General features: G+C 48.3%; 1 protein-coding gene across 9 annotated transcripts in view; it reads left to right on the top strand.

Annotated features, from left to right (window-relative positions):
- The window catches only part of LOC100680007, a 74,537-nt gene that overhangs the window by 29,614 nt on the left and 24,468 nt on the right, over nt 1-20,455 (top strand). For all 9 annotated transcript variants that reach the window (XM_031923116.2, XM_031923118.2, XM_031923119.2 and 6 more), the window contains exon 3: nt 12,733-12,881. The gene's annotated coding sequence lies outside the window, so the exon portion shown is untranslated. The remainder of the gene's footprint in view (nt 1-12,732; nt 12,882-20,455) is intronic.

The following is a 20,455-nucleotide window of genomic DNA, read 5'->3' as shown; positions in this document are numbered from 1 at the left end:
GATGTATACGAAGGCTCTCGTTTCGATTCCACCGATCTTCGTACATTCGCGGCGAGTTATGAATAGTTTAGCGATTTTTTTTTTAAGCGAACGCTCGCGCAATCCGTTACTACTTTTTGAACGGGCAATCGTCGTGCCGCGCAATGAGCCCCTTTTAGCGATTTTCAAAAGTGCACACTGAGAAAAATTTGATAGTATAGAAATTACCATTTGGGATAGTAATTTTTACTGCTTTTCATAATAAATTGGTGACAGACTTTTAAGATATTAGATTTTACTATCCAAAGATAGCAATTTTTGATGAAATCGAATTTTTAAAAATTTTATTTCAATCTCGCTTAGTTCTATATTTTACACCTCTTAGGTACTTCGCGCTGTTATTACTTTATTATTTATTATCGAACCTGGATAGTCTAGGCGCTGAGCATTTTTCGTCGGACTTGAATGGCCAGTAGATCACCAAGGTTTTTTCTATGCATTTTTTCCTCCTGAACACGAATATCGAGGTTGGAATGCCCAAAAGTGGCCAGGCAATTTGTTATTAACAAATTAAATGTTAATATTTAACAAAATTATATTATTTCGAACCAGGAAATATTTTTTTGGATTCTTTACATAATTCTAAATTGAAAATGTTCTTATAAGAATTTCTGAAAAAGGCTTTGTTTTTGAGTAAAAATTGATAAAATTGAGGAAAAAATCGCGATTCTGACCGGGTTTTAGTACTCTTTTACTCGAAAACAAAGTCCTTATCAGAAAATCTTATAAGAACATTTTCGATTTTAAATCGTATAAAGAATCTAAAAAACTGTTTTTGGGAAATAGCATAATTTTGTTGAATATTAACAATTAATTTGTTAATAAGTAAATATATATTTAAATTTAAAAATAAATTTAAACCAAATCCCCTCATTCATACCATAACTAATGTACTTTTAAACAATATCCTAGAGTTTGAGCTCATTTGGGCCATTCGTTCCTTTGGAATCTTACGGTAAGTGAATTATGGACTCCCTACTATACGTAGGTATATAGAAGGTCTAAAACCATCAAAATAAATGTCTAAGAATAGTAATAAAAATTTGGTTCATTTATATAAGTATTTATAAATTTTTAATGAAAAATTTTGATTTTAATTTCAAAGGTGGTGTGCCCCCTGAATTGACGTACGAACTAAAGTTAATGAAAATTAACGACGATTAATAAATAATAAAGTTAAATCAATAGACACAGAAACTCATTATAATAAAATAAACGTAAAATGTCAACTAAAATACTGATTACCGCAGAAAAAAAAATTAAATTCAAACTTTACCGACTGAGAATATTATAATTTTTCCCACATTTCAAAGTACATTTTACCATCTTAGGTAGTAAAAATTAAAAAATTAAGTTTTTTGAAAGCCGTAACAATTTTTACCATCTGAGATAGTAAAAATTACTAGCTTCCGAGTCTGTTACCAAATTGTCATCCGAGACAGTAATTTTTACTGTCAAATTTTTCCTTCAGTGCACCTAACGAGAAGCGATAAAAGTAAAAACGCACGCGGCCAATTACACCGGCGCGAAATCACGGATCTTATCAACGCATACACACTGCACCCTCCGGCATGCAGCGCACACGTGCAAAAATCAATACAAACTCCCGGCAGCCGAAAGCGGCGGCGGAATTTCCATGCGCCCACATACCGCCGCACAAAAACGCTGCGTTATGTCCGAGAGTGCAAACAGCTGCTCTGATCCCTATGTGTAATACACTTTGCATATATAGCTATATACAGGCCCGCTCGCCTACGCCCTCGACGTGTTTTCAAGAGCAACGCATACGCTCGCTCGTTCTAATCTCGTTCCGATCGTTTTGTCCGATTAAATTCGATCGTTTTAACGTAGTGAGCCGTAGAGGCCAGCCCCAGAGCCAATTTAGTCGCCCGTATATAACGAGCCGTAAATCAGAAGGCACCTGCGCGCGTTGGCTTCTATATACAACACACGCATGTATACACTCGCGCCCGTATATCGGGCCGTGTCATTCCCGCGCTGGAACTCATTAGTATCCTGCAATCCTTCGTTTCGGCCTTTTTCATATTTTCGCTTAATTGCACCGACGCGCAGCTTGCCCTTTGCTAGGCTCTCGTATCGTGTAACGACGTTTCTGTACGATTTCCAGAGAGATTCGGCAGAGCGATATCGTAATTGTGTAAATACGAGGTCGGTTCGCGTTGAAAACGCTCCTGAATATTTAGCGGCCGCGCGCACGAGAGCCTGTCTATCATATACGTCTCTATCGTATAGTATAGGTTATATACACATGTCGCTCGAGTCGAGTGTGTAAATCGAAATGAAAATATTAATCGCCCCTGCGGTAATAAAATAAGAGAAACAACATCAGATATACCGGCGCACGCAATAATTATAAAGCCCCGAAAAAGTAATCAACTCCGAATCGCAGTAGCCCACCTGCTCCGCCCGGCGAGCGAACGACGTATCGGGCGTAATTTCGGAAAAAGCCTGCACGCACGCTCGGAATATTATGTAAAATAATTAACGCACAACGGCTTCGCGTGCGCGGCCCGATTTACATAAGCAGAAAGCCTCGTCGGACCCCCCTGCGCGCCACTGCACCGGCTCTTTCTTTCTCCCTCTGCGCTGCCTACTTTTTCAGACTTATGCTATATACTATGTTACACATTCGCATGCATATGCCGCTCTGCTGCATCGCAGTAGTGTCTTCGTATACTGCACACACGCAAGAGATTCATCACATTGTTGCCTGACTTTTCAATTTCACACAAAGTGCCGCGAGGGATAATTGCGTGCGACCGAGAGCTACTCTTTTTTCTTGTGTATAAATGCACGGGACTTAACGAGACATTTAAAGATTAAATAGCCCGTTCGCAGAATGCACATACGCTTTAAACTCGCACGGGGTAGCTTTTGACGCTTCGGGCGCGCGATGTTTACCGAACGGGTTTTTTAATTGATATCGCGTATATGAGTCTGGAAGCCGTTTCTTTTTTATTCCATCGTTTGTACCTTTTCTTTTATCTCGTTGCATTGTGTAACGCAGAGTCGTAACTTTTTTATCGCTTATAGCGATTAACTCTATTGCGCAGCATTTTAAGGAGCCAACGGACGCCCATTCAAATTTTCGCACCGATGCTTACAGTCATTACCACAACATAACTCAGCGTTCGAGTGTCACCGACGCCGTATAGTCCGCGCGAAGGAAAAAAATCACGCTGACAACCCTTTTTCCATAACTCTCGCGCGACCGTCATTTTTTACACTCCGCGCGTTGAAAAGAAACTCGGCGCCTCTTCCTTCCATCCCCGTGCGCTAATCATTTTTTTTTCTTCTCCTCGTCGAGCGCTTACGCTTCATTGGCTACATCTGCGAGCAAAAGGAATATAAGCCTCCGGAATCAACGGCTCGGAATAGTCCCGGCGGATCTCTCCGTCTTGCTTACCTAGCTAATAAATAATTTCCCCGTCGCGGAGTTTCTTTCGCTACTATACACGGAGAAATTGGCTAATTATTTATTAACGAGCAAGTTTTTCCAGCGATAAATCGCTCCTGTTTACGCGTCGCAGAGCAAACTGCGTCTATAAGCAAGTACACAAACGAGAAAACTCGGCAATGAACTGTCGTAAAGCGAAATTGTCCATCGCCGTCATATACTATATCGGCAGCAATAAAAATAAAAGCTGTATACGCGAGCTCGTGCATAATGCACTTTTCTATTATCCTCGTTTCAGCTGATCCGCTCTGCCGCGTCGTTCTCTCTCCGCACATTTTTCGCGTCCCGAATAAATCGTCCGATTAAGCGCGCCGCCTTGACCCTTTCTCGCGCGCGCGCGACTCCGCGGCGTCTGTATAATGCACTCGATTTTTATCGGCCCGATTTATAACGGATATCTCTTTATACCCTCTACTCCGGCTCTTTGTTGTCTATCTCGTCGTGCCCTTCGTTACGAGAGACACTTCCCATCTCGACGTATCGATCGATCGCTCGCGTGCTATATCTGTTTCACGCCCGAGTTTCGATGTTTAAAGGGTTGTACGTATGGGTATAATTGAAACGAATTTTGTTTACGAGGTCGGGCTGCGTTTTCCGCGTAATAAACTCCTGGAGGAATATACGAGCGGAACTACTTCATACGCGACTTTAAATTTTTGCGGAGCGAGTTTTGGAGAGCTGCGCAGGATTTAGGGGTTTGTACCTATATATATATATACTTCGATAAGAAATGGAGCGTGCGCTCGAAGCCGTAAAATTGACGTTCTGTGCAGTCGAATTTATGTTATCTCAACGCGCTCGTAAAAAACGTCGAGTTTAGCGGGCAGATGCACCTCTGAGTAATTCTCACGCTAGAGCTGTTCGGCAATCTGCAAAAACAAGCTTCGATGTTTTATTTCGAGAATCAAGCGAGGGAAGATGTTGTAAAAATAATCACGCCAGCGAGAGAAAAAGTCAAAAGCCCGGTGAGATTTCCCGAAAGACAAGAGCGCGTCAGCGACGATGACTCTCGAGATCACGCCCGTGTGATGTGCAAATCCTCGTGAAGGCCTTCGAAAATAGGGAGAAAGCGTCGAAAAAAGCGCGTGTGTCAGGGGAAAAGCGGAGCATCGACACCTTGCGCGCGATTGACCTCTCACTCCCGGCTTTTTTCGCCGCGTGACGTTATATTTTCCTAACTAGATGAAAGGCAAACAGGAGGAATTTCGAAAACTCACCGCCGACTTTTTTTCGATTCCCCCTTCTTTCTTTTTTCTTCTCGCTGCCGACGGATGTGACGAGCAAATCTGACAAATCGTCGGATTCGATTCGCATGACCTCAAAGCTGTGAATCAGCTCCGTCGTAATATTCCGGCTGGTGAAATTCATTCGAAGCATAAAGCCGCATATGAATAAACACTAGTCTCGCCTAGACAATCGCACGGAAAGTTAGATCGAAAATGACTTATTCAAAAGTAAGTAAGTAAGCAAGCCAATTCCCAGACTGTACACAGAGAGAGAGAGAGAGAGAGAGAGAGAGAGAGAGAGAGAGAGAGAGAGAGCTCCGTTACAACAACAGAATAGCCGCCGCCTCATAGAATTTCCTCGCGCGACCCTCGGCGCACGTATTATACCACAGGCGAAAACGTTTCTCCATCAACAAGTAAAAGAACCAAACGCGTAATCCTAAACCTACTACTAGACTGCAAGCGCGCGAGCTCCAAGTCCTCGCAAAAAGCCATATCGCACGTGGAAGGAGCCGTAGTGCGCCTGACGGACGTGGGAACAGCCATCCGGATTTTGCGCGAAAACCAGAGAGAGAGAGAGAGAGAGAGAGAGAGAGAGGGCAAGGCAACCCGGTCGAACTTCTATACTATACATAATACACGGGAGCTACTACCTGGAGAGAAAAGGAGATTGGCAGATGCACCCGAGAACGAGAACTTTGCCTTTTCTGACTCGCGAATTTTTTCCCTCCCCATATCGCGTACTACTTACATACACACGCAGCCCTTTATATGCAACTGCTTACATACCCATATACTCCCTCTTTTTTATATCGCTGTGCTCCAATTGTGCGCGGCGCGTTTTTCGGAACCTGATTTCGACGTGCTGCTGCAGTAGGCACCGGCCGTTTAAAAAACGGTTGCAGCCCATTATCGAGCCCGTCTGCGTAAACCTACACGTGTGCGTGTGTGTGTGTACCGTGCGTACGCGCAAAGTGTGTAGGAACATATAGCATCGGCGAGTCAAAGCACTTGCGCCCGAGCACGAGCGAAGGCAGTACTATATACGTCATGCTCGTTTATTCGATAATACGGCCTGCGGAGCACAAGCGTATGATGGAGCAGCGCGAGGGGGAGAGCATCGAGCATTGTTTGCGATTAAAGATATCGTGTGCTTTGGCCAAAAACTGCGCAAAAAGGAAAAAAAGTGAGGAAACGGTTGCTCAAGCCATCATCGTCAGCTCTTCCAGTGCTTCGATCGCGAACAATAAACTCGGCTGTCCGCGGTGGGCACGAATGCTCTAATTTTGCTCTCGCGAATACAGCGAGGGTATGGCGCAATGAAAGAATAGGAGATAATCCGTCAAAGTCCGGGCCTTTTTCGGCTTTTCCCGAAGATCTTTTCATCCTCCCCTGGTACGACGCGTATGAGCTGGAGGAAAAGGGGAGTGTGTGCGTATGATCGCAAGAACATTGCGCAACCGATAAATGTTATAGGCTATACACAGCCGGAAAAATCCTCCCAGTTAACAGCGCGATGAATTAGTGCGAGAAAATGCAAATCGTCGCATCCGAAATTAAAAATCCCCGACATACGGCGGCGAAATGCTAATCTACCCCAAATCAATGGCCCCTGCGCTGACAATTTATATAGCAAATATTCTACATATTTCGAAGCGCGCCGCATACGTAAGTGATTTATATCTCCCCGATACTCGTGCAATAATAACACGAGCCTCAGCGCGTGGCCACTAGAAAATTTACGAGGGATTAGCGGCCGAATAAAACACACCATCGAGAGGGTGAATCCGGAAAAACCGTAAGCCCATCTCCGGTGCATTGATCTTCCGGAGCGATATCGCCGCGCGCGCCTGTGATCGATGACGGCCATCCCCAAGGGGGGGTAGATGGAAATTCGGGACGACGCGACGCGTGCGGCTGTATAGGCGCTTTTTTCGAGTCGAATCAATCGCTCGTTCGGTTCCGTATGTGTTCAGACTACGTTTGCGTGTGTACCGAGTTCGGTCAAGCGTTCCCTGGACTTTGGAGGGCCGTCTATACCTATAAGGTAGCATATAATCCGGTTTGCGGTTCGTCACTTTTTCGCCGCATAGAGCGCGGATCGATCATTTTTCGAGAGACGCGCAGGCGAACATGTGTGCGAGTGTTTGCTCTTTTTTTCGGGAAAATGGAGCGGATTTTTCTCTCGGCTGCGCTGAATTAAGAATTAATGGGGATGTGGAATTTGTTCAAACACGAGCGTATGTCGATGTTTTCACGAGGGACGGTACAGATTGATCGTCTTTTCGGTTCAAGGAGTCTCGTCGGCAAAAAACAAGATCGATGCGCGCTTTTTTGCATTTTCACGCTGATGATATTCTCGGGACCGGGTCCATGTTTTCCTCTTCCCATCCACACGCACTCGAGTTTGTTTTGCCCGTGTGGCATGACGTATACTCGAGAATCGGAGCTAACGAGAGAGTCGCGTTACCCGTTAGCCCGAAAGAAGCCAATTAAAGGCGACAACACCCTCGTAGAGTTTCTCTCGAAGCCTAGCGCGGGTGACAAATAGCGAAGCGGCTCCTTTCAGCCCCTCGGATTCCGGGAACGGGATCTCCGTTCGGAAAAAAGCCGACATAAGGCGCCCGCACACGCGTGCATCGAAAAGTGCACGTCCGATTTCCGCTCGGCCGACCGCAGACGCGGTGAAAAATCGGAGCCCGATTTCTCGGCTACTATTATACGCAAAGCGCGCTGTGCGTGAGCTTGCTCGCGAGGGCAAATTACAATCGTCGGCGTAACGTACTTTTCGCCGTTTGCTCTGCTACAACGTCAGATTCAGCTGTAAGTACGAAATATAACACACATTTTACTATAGCCCGTACACCCTTTCTCCAACAACCTAATACACAGACTCTCGAAAAGTCGGCAATAACAAAAAGCATAACGATCAGGCATCCCCATGCGGGGCCTTATGTCCCGGCGCACGCGCGCCTCATTACTCCATCCCCTCCACTCTACTCACTCTCTCTCTCTCTCTCTCTCTCTATAAACGTAATTGCACTTGTATATACGGGCCGGCGCGTGGCACCGGTCAGCGCGATCGTTTGACTTTTTTCTCCAAAGCCGACGATAGCGATCCAGCGGACCGAGCTTAACGACATTCTAATAGCGCGAGCGCGCAGCGGACTCGCGGGGGGTGGAATTAGCCCTTCTGTCGCGTGCCGGATGGCATGCAGTAATGCAGCTCTCTCGCACAGAAAAGGTGCAGCGATTGATAATAATGCGTAGGCAGTAGGTGCAGCGCGTGCTTCCTTTTTTACGGAGTCATTAGTCAACGAGCCGTCGTTATGTTATATTACGTGCAGTCGGATCGCATGCAGGGGGTCGCCCGGGGTACTGCTGCACTCGCTCCTTCTCGTTAGTTGCTTTTTTTATACATGGCTATATGTGTGCAGCAGTACGGGCAGTTTGAAAAATTCGTTATACATACTCGAATAAAGATTCGCACCTCATTCAAACGCGCTTCCGTACAAATAGGCATTTAGAGAGGCAGCGAAAGGTGCGAGAGCACAATGTAAGCGGGCTCTAATTTCGGATAAAAAGAGTATCTTTTGAAAGCTGCGGCGACGAACAACGCGCGCGCACACCCCCGCAATCCGCGCGCGCGCACAATCGCTGACGGCCTTGTTATAAGCCGGACAAAAGTCGCGCGACGTTATTATTGCAACACGTATACGCGGGTCGTGGTTCTAATTACGCTTGACAGCGTCATGCGGGCCTCGTACACAGTAATATATACGCGCATACGGATTGAAAACTGACCGCCCCGTTTTTCCCCAAACCGAACTTCCGAGCGGTCCGCTCAGCCTCCCTCTCGTCAAAATATATCCGAAGCGAGAGAGACTGCTGTATATAGGTATAGGTATACGCCGCCGCGCGTCAGGCGGCGCCTGCAGCACACGCATCAATGCAGCTGTCCCGCATCGCCCCGTATAGAGACGAGGAGAGAAGCAGACGGAGCCATGGTATAGCTCGATTTTTCTCTCGTAAAAATTCGACCGGATACGCCAGCTTCTATATAGATGCATGCACCGCGTATAGCCGTTGTGCATTACAACCGCGAGTAGGATAGATAACGTATGATTTCAGTCCGTGCGGGCGATCGGTGCATGCGCGCAGACCCGACCGCGACGTGACGCGAATTCAAGTGCGTTGCGGTTACGCGCGAGTAGCGAAGGGTGCAACGCAGTAACAACACATTGCGCGCGTCTCTCTATATGTACCTGTCATTGCTGCAGTTGCGGGCTTGTATTTTTTCCGCGGCGGTTTCAAGGCCGGCTGAACGTTTCTTCTCGCTCCTCGCTGTGCACACAGCACATCGCTCATCAGGCCTTGGAATTATCCACGCTCCAGATAATTCCCCAAAACCGCGCGCGCGCGCGCGCTTCCCTAAACAAATCTCCATCCGCCTTGCGGATGGGCCGAGAAAATCGAAGCGTGTCGGGGATCAGACACCCTCGCACGCGGAAGACATAGGAAATAAGTCAAAAGTCTCCACGAGCAGTAAGTCAAAATCGTCGGGGATAATTTTTATCCGGGAAAAGGTGTTCGTCAAAGTAGTGTCATCCGTGGAACGGATCTGAGAGACGCGCGAGCCGAGAAGGAAAATATTTGTCGAGCTGCCGCAGCCACGAGAAAAAAGAATAGACTCTCTTACATGCTGGCCAGTAAGGGCCGAGAGACGTGAAAGAATAAGAAGGTAGCGAAAAAAAAAACACACACACACGAGACGCACATCGCTGCAGCGGAGAAATATCCAGCGGAGACGAAGGAGCCGAAAGAAAGGGAACCGGGGGGAAGTGGGCTATCGATTCGACGGAGCCGTGTTTTTTCGCCATAGAGTCGAGCGTATACTGTACTCCTTGAAAGGGAGCAGTGCAGCTCCTTCTTTCGATTTCTCAAAAGCCGATATATTCTTTTTATGCGACGATGTTTGCTCTCGGATTTTACAGTGTGTGTGTGTGTGTGTACAGCGCGGATGACGATCGATACTCGCGCGAGTCCTTCGGCGAGTTTGAAAAATAGAAGAACGCGATTCGTAATTAGGAGGCGTGTTTTCGTTTTTTTTTTCTCCGCGCGGGAAAATCACGACGCGAGTTTGAGCAGAATTAATCTTCCGTGGAAACGGGGAATTTTTTTAAGGGCGGGATCGCTCGGTTTTTTAAGAAGATTCTAACGATTTCCGCGTCGGACTGAAGAATGGTATTGCCGGCAGCGGTAATAATATTGAGTTCGAGCTTGAAAAATTGTTTCTGAATTTTTCAGCGCGCACAGGTGCGATGACTGATGATCCGATGGTTTACACCGTTCGTGCACCACCTAGCGGCGTCTCCTCGGACTAAAATTTCAAAAAACCTACGTTCAATAACCCGTTCACCCGAACGTTTCAATTGCGCGACGAGTTTTGAAAAATCTCGCCACATTGAGTACCGCCTCGGCACGTGATACCCTCTCGGGGGCCGGGCGTGTGCTTTATTGCCGCGAATCGATCAGCCGTTTATACAGAGGACCAGACCCCTTTCGCTTCTCTCCTCTGTAATACACGTACACGCGCCTCGGTGTGGAATGACTAAATTCGGCCCCGGTCGATCCGGCAATTTGTTTCCGTGAGTGATAAAAGGGTGGAGAGGCAGCAGCAGCGAAGGATCGAGTCTATTCTCGGATCCCTTTTCAAGTGCGCGCGGACTATGCTGACGAGAGCGAGTGATGTGTGTATATGCCTTGGAAAATCGATGTCTGCCACGGCGGCGATACGAGTAAATATTTTTCGAGGCTACTGAAATTCGCTCGGGTGAATCGCTCGAATTCGAATCCCGATGTAATGGTGTTGACGCAAAGCCTGCTAATGATTCGGGGATGTTTGCTTACGGTTATGCAACCTGTTTGAATGCGTGAAACACAAAGGGTGCGCTTCCCGATGAATATTAATTATCGTGAAAATTGCATTGAATCGAGCGAAAAGCAAGCATTTCCCACAGCGCTGTATCAACGGCTCTCCTGCACTCTATTTCTCACTGTCCACTACAGAGTCTCTCTCTCTCTCTCTCTCTCTCTCTCTCTCTCTCTCTCCGAGTCGTTTATGAAAAATCGTTCGAGTGCCAATCCTACTTTTCCCGCATCATCCTGCACCACAACACTAATAGACAATGCGCCAAAAATCCAAGTACACACACGTTCCACGCGACGATTTCCATGACAAATGACGCGAGAGCGCAGAGATATCGGTTAAACGTCGTGTCCAGCTCCGTATGTATATACAGAATATAGACTATAGGACGCGACAATGGCCCTCGAAGGCGCGCGCGCCTTCGATGAAAAATCGACTTTTACCGCCCCGCGGAGAACACACGCAGCTCGTCATAATAGGGAGGAAGGACCGGAGGATTCGTCAACGATGCTACTACTCGCTTCCTGATGGAGTCTCGCAAGCTGCTACTCCAGCCTGCGCGTATAGGTGCGCTACCCGTTGCTTTACGACTCGCTCTGCAGCGTGTGTTACATAAGCGCATTGAATGAGAAGACGCGCGCGTTTATACGGGTGGGCGCGAGTTTATTTTTTGAAAAATCGGCCACTGCCCGCCGCGTCTTTTTGTGCTCTACGTTTATGACGTCCACTGCCTGGCTTTTGTGCACTCGGCTCACGTACTCCCGATCCATTGCGCGCAAACGGAGTTACGGGAGATTCTCTCTCTCTAGCGCTTCTCCGCCCGGTGTATGGACGGGTTCGTCCCACTCATTTTTTTCCTCGGCTCTCCTCGATTTTGCCTTTTTTGTCCGCACTGTATACAACTCTGCGGGCGAGTTGGAACCGAGTCAAAAGCGCGGGAGCCGGCTGTACGCAGATTTTTGGCCGCATGATGAAGAGTACTTTGCTTTCCAGCGAATTTTTTCCGTTGCACAATAATAATACTCGCTGATAATGCTCTAGCATCGCATAAATTGAAACGTCCGGCCGGACAATCGCGCCAAGGCAAATATTTATTCTCCATCAAAGATATCTCTTATAATACTCGACGGGCGCGTTATACGGACTCACTCGAGGGAGAGAGAAAAAGCCCTCGAGAGCCAGCCCGTCAATAAGTCCATCTCGAGTCTTCTCTGCCGTCCCATAAAACCGCATATATAAATGCCTGTGGAAGCTCTCCCTTCGCGACTGAATATACGTATGAGCGACCCCCGTAGCGTTGGATATTCTCTCAGAAAATTAATCGCCCAGTGAGAAAGAGGAGGCGCATCGGCCGACTCGGACAAATCTGTATTTTTGACGGCCGCTCTCGGGTCAACGTCAATCCCGCGCGCGGACGCGTCCTCGAGTTTTGTATAAGATATTCCCCCTGATGTACGCTTGGGGTGTGCGGCTATGTACATAGGAGCACGCGCGTATACTTCTCCGGTTTCTCTTCTATATGTATGCCCAGCAGCCAAGTGGTCGATTGGAAAAAAGTGGTTTTACTTCTTTTTTGCCGGTGAAAAAAGATAGAAAATAATGTTTGCGATTTATAAAAGTGACGGGGTGATGGAGTGCCGTCATTATTTGGTCATTCTCGGGCTTCTTGCGGTCGACTTTTTTTTTTTTTCACTTTCTCCGGGCTGGGAAGCTTTTCGTGCTTGTGTTTGGCGTAAAAAAGCCAGAGATAGATGATCATTAACCGTCGCCCGTTTCTCGCAATTTCTCCCGAGAAACGCGTTTTCCGCGATAACACTCGATCTGGTGTAAGCCGATCCGAGCCTAATTCCAATAAACCATCGACCTCATATCCCTACCGTACATGCACGAATATCCATTTCCCGGTATACAACTATATACATAACACTATACACATCTGCCCGAGTGAGAGAGATAATGGCTGATGGATCCGTCAAGAGGGTGAGCCTGTATGCCCGAATCGCGGCTAGCAAAAGAAAGCTCCCAAATCTGTTGGAATAATTGCTGGTTTTTCTGCGCAGGCCCTTCATCAGTGCGAGTGGCGCGTGCGGGGGTGTCCCCTCTCTCGGATCGTTGAAAGAAGGACCGCTGCGCTGTGCCGCCTTGAAAGGAGGCAACTGCCGTGAGATTAGCGGAGGAGTCGCTTGCGTCTTGAATGGACGCGTGTAAGGTACAGTCCCGGAGGAAAGTCCGCTGATTGATGGTTGTGGCGATGTATGATGCTGAAAAGAGTCTCGTATTGCTGATTAATTTTTCTTGATCCATTGTGTATGCGATGTCGACAGACGCGCAGTTTGTTGCTTCGGTTTCCATTACCGTAAAGGATTTTCTTGCGTCCTAAGCAAATATTTTCCCGAGCCTCACCCTTTGACACGCGCATGCGGGCCAGATACATTAGCATAAACGAGTGTAGCTGAGATTCACTAACTTTCGTAGGCGACTGTATACGCGCGGGTGCAAATAATTCAGCCCCTCTTTTCGAGTGTTCGCGCTACACGAGGGTGAGCGAGAGGCAGCTCCGGGCCGTCGTCGTAATTTTCGAGAAAATTGTCGTGTCGGCTCTCTCTCTCTCTCTCCCGATTGTCGCCGGGAAAGTTATGAGACCCTCGATCGGAAGGAGACTGGCCGCTATTTACGAGGACCGCTGGACGGTATACTTTTCTTTTCTCGATTTTTCGCCGATCGTCGCCGGAGAAAGTGCGGAAGTGGCCTCTCTCCATCGACGTTCTTCTTTTGAGACGGACGCTGCCGGACCATCAATTGTCATAAATAACGACTAATGTATAGAGGACGCCTTTTCCGAGAGGACATTTCTTTTCGCGCGCATCTCAGCTCTCGAGAGCGATTAATCCTCGGGCTTCGCGATGTGAAAAGATCGGAATCTCGCTCGCATTCAAGTCGAATTACACCCGCTAATAGCTCCCTCGACGTAGAAAAAAATCAGCAGATCAGGTCGCGCATATCCGATTCCGTCAAAAGCCGCAGATTAAGCAATCGCCTCCCGAATCCCGACCGCAAAGTAGCTGTAAAGAAAGCCAGCCGCACGTGGCCCCGAAGAAACTGCTCCCTGCGTGCTCGATCATCCGCGCAAGGAGTCTAGTCCGAGCTAGGCGTCGAAAAATCGCGCGCGAGAGAGAAAGAGAGAGAGAGAGAGAGAGAGAGAGAGAGACCGCCCGCAGGCCTGCGCAGGCAGATGACACGGAGCCATTCAAGTGCGAAGAACTGGAATACTACTACAATTTTTCGACGAGTCCATCCGTCCCCGGCCGTATTCTTCCCGACTGAAAAAAAAAATAAAACGAAGCAGCAGCAGCAGCCGCAAGAGGCTACCATTCCTAGAGCGATCGGCTCGGAGAATAGAGGCGCTACTCCTTGACGGATGGCGCGTGGCTGCTGCAGCGGCCGCATTGATTCTCCGGCATACACGTATACATATATAGTTGAAGCCGTTTTTATACGCGACTTATATGCATAGTGGGCGAGTCTGAGTGACAGGCGCGCTCGCGTGTGCGCTGAATGAAATGACCGAGTGCTCGGGAGATATTCTGCGGGCCGCGACGACGAGACGTCTGAAAGGAGGCACGTGCCCGGCTTGCGGTATAAGATTATATTCGCCGGAAAGGAAGGAGAGTTCGTGTATAACACGCACACACACACAATGCTCTGCTTTTCGAGCTTCGCCCCTTTTTTGCGTTTCAGAGTTCGTTACGACGGAGACCGATGTGTGTGTGCGTGTGCTGCAACGCGAAATTGTACGGATCATAACTGCGCGCTGATTTCCTCCTCGTCCCGCTCGCGATTGAGCCGTTCGGTGTAAGTATATTACGGAAGGATTGATGTGTACGTATTGTTCCGACGCGGCTATTGTGCGCTGTAAATCCGATTGGCTTCGATGACCTTATTTATACAGGAAAAAGAGACCAACGGAAAATCCAAAAAAGCCCGAAAAATTCGCACTAAATCAGATCGCCCTCGTGACAATGGCTCACGTCGCGGTAATGAGACAAGCTCTCATTATACCCATACCCACCCCACGTACATGATATGGACTGCGGAGCCGAGGACGGGGGTAGTGGGTATTTTTTAAAATACCCCCTGCAGCTAAGCGCGCACAATGTTATCGAGGGTGAGGAGGCTCGATCGTATGCCCACCATAAGCATCCCCGAAAGACATCGCCAGTGCGCGTACGCGTATAATATAGCCGCCGGGGGTTAATCAGATGCTAATTCCCCGACGCCGTGGAGATAATGCAGCCGCCGGCGTAATAAGTTTGCGGGGCATATTCGGACTGGTAAGTTGAATTTATCGCTGCCTATGCTTTAGGGCTAAGCACAGGATTTATTGTTCGACTCTCGCTTGCCGTATATGCAGTTGAGATATCATGAGATATAATCCGCGGATAAAAAGAGCGTTTTGTGTGCGCGGAGAGTTTGATGCGAGCTCCGGTGGCTTTTTGTGTGTGTGTATACTTACGTGATGAGCCCGATTGTGATGGAAGGGGATTAGAGATGGATTGGAGCTTCCTGTATCGCTAATTAGGCCTTAATTGGATGTTTTTTTACTTTGGTACTCGAGGGCTGTCGGCAAACATTACGGGTATGAGGGGCGTGTAATAACGTAAAAACGAGGCTCGACGAATCGGAGATCAGAATAAATTTTGCGCGCAGACAGCATCGATCTCCTCGACCGAAATCCAGATTTCTTACCCCTTCGCAAGAAGCCACAAAGCAGCCGTAAACTCCGGCATTGTCATCCGGCGAACAATGCATTTATCGCGCCCTTCTATCTCGCAAAAAGCTCCGAACTCGCTTATTTATACGTTCGAGCGTCTATCGAGAGTAAATAGTAGCACACGGTTAATCGCGCGGGTCCCGATCAAACGCAAAAAAGCGAGAGAAAAAACGTAATATATATTCATGGACGATCGAGCGTTCGAAAAATCATTAAATTGGCTCATCGCTCCCTCGAGCCTCGAGTCCACCCCTGGGGAGTAAATCACGGGAGAGATCGCGCAACGATCCCCGCAGAGTGAGAGAAAAAATAGCTCCGGTCTCACCCACTCCTGGCTCGATGACGATTATTATTGCGGGAGAGAGGGAACTTATACCCCTGGGGTGAGACGTGCGCGCGAGTGTTGCAGAGCTCTCGGCTCGATCTCGGGAGGAGAGTTCACGCAGGTATATCACACGGCTGTGTCCCGGGGGAAGGTGCGAGGGTGGAAGCGAGATGTTCGCAGCGATGCTGGAGTCGTCGGGGCCTTAAGTGTCACTGCCGATATATTATTATTATTATTTTTTTTTTTTCAAATTGCGAAAAGCAGCCGTTCAGAGTACGTATAATCGTCGCAAAGCTGTTTCCATAAATGTTGCAAAAGATCGACAAGCGGAGGAAGGGAGAGGGGGGGGGGGGAGGACCCCGCTCGAGACGAAATTACAGGGTGAAAAAGCGAGGGAGAACAGCCGACGCACGCACACACGCAAACTCGCGGTATATAGTAGAGGGAGACTGTTCACGGAAGGAAAAAAGTGGGGATCACAGCAGCAGCAGCGCCCCAAAACTTCCACACTCGCGCTCACACATACGGCCGGAACGAATAGCGCGCGCGAAGGCTACATAAGGCCCCCGGTTCCAGCTCCACCTCGCCAGTCACGAGCCAACCGCTCGATCGTCGCGTTTGCTTCTCGTTAGTAGCGCTCGAACCTTCGGACGAGCTCCCGCGCTATTTTTTCCAACTCTCTCTCTCTCGCTCTCTCTCATCGCGATATATACACGACGATGCAGGACTCGCGATCGTCATCAGTGATCGTCGCTGCGTCGAAGTGAGAAGCGAGGAAAACAGTGCCCGATATATTCTCGCGTGTGATCGTCCCTACCGAAGACACTGCGGGGATACGCACGAAGTTTAAGGAGGAGGAGGAGGAGGAGGAGGAGGAGGTCCTTGGCTGCTCACGTTCCGAACTAGCTGCAGTGAGTTTGCTACACCGAAAAAAGAGTTTTCTCGTTTTGCGTGGGTGGTGCCGTGTGACTTGACTGCGTTCGTCCTTGATTGATACAGAGTTTCATTAGGATCAATCAATCGGTTCTGTATATCGAATGATTATGCTCCGTCAGTGCGATCTTGAGATTAGACACCCAGCCTATCCGCAGAGCAATGACGCCTTGGAGCACCCACTCAAAAGGAGAACCTCGCGATAATCGTTGCGCAAAAATCCCACGAGGAGAATCTTCCCCCGGGCTGACACCGGCTGATGCCGAAAGGGGAAAAGCCCGTATTCATAATGCAGGGCGGGATCAGGATCTCTTTGCGAATATAATATAGCTACACAGAGACGGTGCACACGTAGAAAAGAGCGAGTGTAAAAGTCGTTGGGCATCGGCTGCCGGCCATTTAGTTCGACTTTTCGTTCGCTCTCGGTCCGAAAGGATTCCTCTATATACCGGTCGCCGGCTGGGGAACCGGTTTTTAACTCTCCCGCCGAAATCTCCTTCGCTCTTCTTCTTTTTCTTCTGCTTCTAGACAATGTATACCTATATACTTTCTAGTCGCGTTGCGAATTTCTTTCTCGAAGGGTCACTCCGCGCGCGAATATAACGAGTTCTCCTCCGGGCTCCTCTTTCGATTCTAATTTCTTTGGCATTATACACCGCGCGCATGAATATTCATCGTAAAAAAAAAGTCCTCGGCCATGACGACGACGAGTCAGTTGTAACAACAGCGAATCTGTTTACCTATCAGCGCGCAGCGACAATAGTCTCTCTCTCTCTCTCTCTCTTCCGCTAATCTACGGCTAAACTCCGCACACCCTACGCACTGCTGCGCGATGACACAATGCCGCATTAGCATACGTGGCTACTCATTTCAATCAAAAAGAAATTATACCCCGCGAAAAAACGGAGCCGCAATTCGGCTCACAACGAAAACGTCCGCGCTGTTTTTCACCGCAGCGCGTTCCAATTACGCGCGTATTCGCAGGCGTTGACGCGGAAACGCGCTTGGAATTCTCGTATGCATCGGGGTCGCGATGCGGAGGATCTTTTTTCTTTATTCGCGCGCGCTAAAAAGCCGCTTTTCTCAATTGACAAACTTTCAAATGCAGATCCATCTGGGTAAATTCAACTGAGAGCCGCGGCAATGAGTTAAAAATATTCACCGAGCGCCGTATAATTATCCGCATGACTTTCAAATCCGAGAAGTGGGGGGTTAAAAGGGTCGATCCGAATTTACAAGTCCGCGACGAATTTCCCGTGGCTTTTCCATACGGCATCATGTAAATCGAGCGCATATTTACACACGTATATAGATATTGAATAATAATCGATGACTCGCCCCGCGGGGAGCCATCGTTTCACGCCGATTAATTCGATGGGGCCACGCGCGCGAGGCGAGGAATATTTACCCTTTACCGCCGCTGCAGTATTATTAAGATGTTGAAAATCTCGAGGTGATGGCAGGTACGGAATAGTCCTTCGACTGCAGAGTTTCTCCCCTAAAAGCGAAGACGTGTACAGCGCGGCGGAAGAGACACGCGGAGCCCGAGGCAGAAGAGCGGGAAGTACGTTCTTTGACAATAAGAGGCTCTCCGTGCCGCTGCGCCTGTCGGAAAACCCCGTTTCCGCTAGTGCATGCGCTTTTTGCTTTCCGCTCAATCGATCGTCGTATTTGTGAGAAAAAGCTTCTCCTCGCGCCTCATTGAATTTTTCATTAATCCAACGAGTCCGTAAACTCGCGGGGGCATAACGTAAATGACAAAAGTCGTCAGGGGGGAGTAGAAGACAATCAATCACCGTTTCAATCGAGCCGACGATTGAAAGAGACAGACGCGGCCGCAAAACGTCGATTATAAATAACGAATAGCGCGCAAAATGCCGACAATGGCCCGAGCACAAAAGCCTCTAAACAAGACCTTATGGCCGCGATAAAGACACTTGTGCTAACACACCAGCGAGTGTACTATAATAAAAAAAAAAAAAAATGAAAAATCGTTCGCTGCCAAATGGCCGCGGCAATTAAAATCCCTGGTAACAATAGAGGGTATAGAGAAGAAAAAGGGGTATCGAAACGAGTAATCGATACCGTGTGTATACGGACGGCCCTTCAATCGTCGATCGACCGAGAGAAAGCGATGTTGCGAGTTGCGCTGATAAGAGCCGTGCGGTCGTTATTACTCGAGATATTGTGTGCGTCGATTTTTTCATTAAACTGTGTTTCATATTCACCTGTTATACACTACCACAGCTAGGTGGCGCACAGACACATTCGCCTTTCCCGCGTCTCGATCTGCGAGCCACGACTAGATATTATAGTGGCATACTTGAGCCGCTACTAATATAACTGCAATAGTTAATCAAGCCGTTTGTTCGGTATTCATAACATTATGGATAGATTGTACTGCTTGCTCAGTAGCAAATAAAACGCGCCAACATTGCAAAGCGCGTCACAGCGTATAAAGTCTTACACTCGAGCCCGCAGCACAGCTTCCCCCATCGGTAAATACACTCCGCGCAGCCAACACACGGAGAGAGATTATAAAAGTCGAAATCGAGCGACTTTCCCAGCCCGTATATATAGCAGCGCAGCGATTTCATTGCACAATGGGTACACACATGTACACGCGCGGGGCGACTTTTCCACTGCGATAAATCTCTCTCACGGGGGAGTTTTCGAAAATAGAGGGAAAAGGGGTGTTCGCCGGGGCGCGTGCGGCTCCGACAAGGGCGGGTAAAAGTCGTCCGCGATAATGCACTCGCCTTTGGAATTTAGTGCCGCCGCTGGCAGCGTATATAAGAATTTCGGGATTCGTCGGAATTCAATCTTGCAAAGTCCGAATTTCCGGCGTAAATCGTCCTCGGACACGAGAGCGAACAACTTTTACGTCGTCAGTGATTTGTGATACGACACGAGGGAGTCAAACTCGTCGCGCGCAAAACAGCGGCACGCGAGTCCTCGAAGTAACTGCATGGCGGTCCGCGGCTTTGATCTCTTTGTTTCTACTCTCTCCGATCGTACATATTGTTTAAGTAACGTCAATGCTCATTTGAAATTGATCATCCGTATAGTGGCTCTCCGGCGCGTGCGGCCGAGTTACAACAGCTGTCTCGAGGACTTTTTCGCGTCGCGCGTATTTTTATACGCGACCGGTCGATGCAGTTGTTCTTATTGTAATGAATGCATGCGGACTCGATACGCGGCCATTTGGATGATTTCCTCGACCACTGGAAACCACGTGGGTCGGGAGGAAGTGAAAACTAGAACGTTATAGCTAACACGTGGGGGCAGCTACTCTCGCGCGCGCACGTGATAGCCATTACAGGCTTTCGAAGAACGATCGTTAGGAAGGAAATCGGGCTTATCGATTCCTCCGCTTAATTTTTCGACAATAAACCCGCATTAAATTTTCCAACCCCTGGTACGCGCGCACTTATTACCGTTACGTTATACATACCCTCCTCTCTCTCTCTCTCTCTCTCTCTCTCTAGTCGAGAGCCCGAGGAGCCAACCCTCCGCTGCATTCGGAATAGAGAAATATCGCGTTACACACAATACGACGATTAATAGAATTAATTAAGCGTCGCGGGCCCGCAGCAGCGCCGGCAAAAAAGAGAACCGAAAGACGCTAGACGAGAAATAGAGAAGGCCGTAGAGCTAGAGAATAAAAAGCAAGCACGCGACTCTACATCTGTCGCAAGACTCTCTCGGCTCGCTACGAGAAGAAAAAGGGAGAGGGCCGAAAATTTATATATAC

The sequence above is a fragment of the Nasonia vitripennis genome, chromosome 2 (genome assembly GCF_009193385.2).
Source record: "Nasonia vitripennis strain AsymCx chromosome 2, Nvit_psr_1.1, whole genome shotgun sequence".
In the NCBI taxonomy this organism is placed as follows: Eukaryota; Metazoa; Arthropoda; class Insecta; order Hymenoptera; family Pteromalidae; genus Nasonia; species Nasonia vitripennis.
Note: the sequence above shows the minus strand (reverse complement) of the source record. Positions and strands in the feature narration are given on the sequence as shown.